The sequence below is a fragment of the Ixodes scapularis genome, unplaced genomic scaffold, assembly GCF_016920785.2.
Source record: "Ixodes scapularis isolate PalLabHiFi unplaced genomic scaffold, ASM1692078v2 ptg000058l_1__unscaffolded, whole genome shotgun sequence".
Classification (NCBI taxonomy): Eukaryota; Metazoa; Arthropoda; class Arachnida; order Ixodida; family Ixodidae; genus Ixodes; species Ixodes scapularis.
The window spans coordinates 2,217,868-2,220,050 of NW_024609900.1; the positions used below are offsets into that span (position 1 = coordinate 2,217,868).

The 2,183-nt window shown below is 46.3% G+C and overlaps 1 pseudogene; it reads right to left on the minus strand.

The window, feature by feature from the left end:
- Positions 1 to 294: 294 nt before the first annotated feature.
- Positions 295 to 1,773, minus strand: LOC115316615 (annotated as a pseudogene).
- Positions 1,774 to 2,183: the final 410 nt, after the last annotated feature.

Genomic DNA, 2,183 nt, shown 5'->3' on the forward strand with positions numbered 1-2,183 from the left:
TTCAGAATCAAAATATTATCGATTGTTCTTCCAAACCCACTATATTTCGTATTTTTACTTGAACCACCTCAGGGTGGTTCAAGTAAAAACTTTAGCAATTTTTCTGCCGTGAAAACTGCTGTTCTGGCATCAACTCGGTCGTTACCTCCGTTTTAATTGGCGGGAGCCGCTGAACAGAGACTCAACCGGGTCGCTGTTGAGAGGTCGCGTCAAAACGTACTTAGATCTAAAATTAAAAAAAAAAAGTCAGCGAAAGAATACATTCTACAAGCAAGTTTTTGTCTCACAAAAACCCTATTTTGCTTCAAAAGTTTTTTTTCTCAAGAGGTCAGTCAGGAGATACTCAATGACGTTGACCGTTGACCTGATTGTCATTACGGTTGCCTCATAGGTCTCTTTCGTGAGGGACTTGACCCGAGACTTGATACTTTCGAGTTTACTATCCTCGAGGTAGCTGATGAAATCAACTTCAAGCCATGAGAGCCGACTGCCTTCTGTTCTGACGAAAGGCGTTTTTCTCGATTTTCAATCAGAGATGTGGAGGTCGTACCACATTCCAACCGTTTTCATAAATGTGATGGTTGAGGTCCAGACCTGGAATTCTGGAGCCCTCTCGTGGGACTGAAGATTCTTCTGCAAGTACTCGAGGGTGCTAATTACTACACATGAAAATATTAACGTTGCGCGGCACACTTTCATCATCTCTAGATTGTTTGGTTCCACATGAGCTTGGCTCAGAAGTCGCACTGATTTGACCAACATATTCTCTTGAATGTGTAAGAGGGCTTCTAAAAAAAAAAGCCAACTTTGAAGATCTGTGTTTCATTAAACATGTCTCGTTCTAGCAGATTCATCCTGAGGTTTTTGCTGAAGTGATTTGGGTCAAAAGAGTGGAACAACGGTTCACCTTCACGGGCCGGATGCGGCACAACATGCTGGAGCGTGTTGTCGTCAGACATCTGTCGAAACACCGCGGTGTTGGTCTGGTGGTTGTCAGTGACGATGCGAACTATCCGAAATCCTGCCTCTTCAACCGCCTTCATGACATCGAGCGTAATAATCCAGAGCTGGTCGTGCTTCAAATTTCTTCTAGAGAGGTAGCCGAGTAGAATCACGTCAGCTGTGCAAAGCCCACGTAGCACGAAGCAAAGGAGCCTCTTGGCAACTTCAGTGACCCTTCATCGAGCTCCGCATCAGATGTCAACAAGCCCAAAAATTCTGTCAACTTGTCGATCATAAACAATTTTTCTACTTGATCAACATTTCGTCAGTGATGAGGCTGCAGTAGGGCTCCTCCTCTGAGCGCAGACCTTATCTCTCCACCTGCAGCCGTTCCTTGATAAGGGTCGTGACCCCGGTCTCTCCCGTAGGCGATCCGACAAATTTCTGCAAGGTACTTCGACAGGGCAGTTTAAGGAGTTTCCTTGCGCGTACGTGGTCATATCCTTTACATGATGTCGCTTTCCATAGTACGCATTCTCTCAGCGTTGGTTCTTGCCATGCTGCTCTTGCCTTGTCAAAATTCACTATTTGTTCCATGACAAATTTTGCAGTCTTGTCACCTTCCGATGCGGCTTTTGAAGCATTCATCAAGGTCTGCTCAGCTCTATCCTCTTCATACTGCTTTAATCTCTCTTGAAATTCGTCGCAGGTTTGTCGCAGTTTTTCCATTCGCTCCTTCAGTCGTTTGGCTTGCATTTGAACGCCGTGCGCGTTTTTCTTGGCATCTTCCATGAATCCTGTCAAATTGAATGACGTCTTACATTCTTCCATTTTAAAATCTTTTTGCAGGAAAGGTTCAATAGCCTCGCACTCATCAACAGCTGGTCTCCTTTCTGCAGGGGACTGCATTTTTCGTTGTTGACTTTTACCGCTCGCATGCGACTTGGACGCGTTAGGTGGCACACGAACAAGCGTTCTGCGCTTCTTTGAACCTGCTGGTTGCATGCATAATGGATAGAAGGGAAATGAGTCGGCACCGCTGTCGGTCGCAGCAACTTTTGCTTGATCCCTACTTTGTGGTCCTGCTCTTTAAAAGGAAGGGAGCACACGACGTTCCTGGAGCTCGGATGTCACTGGCTGCGCTTCTCGCTGCCTTGTCGCGAAACGTTCTTCAACCAGGTATCCCGGAAGTTCTCTCCAGAGGGCAGCTCGTGAGAGCAGAGTTCCCGATTTCTCGCAGC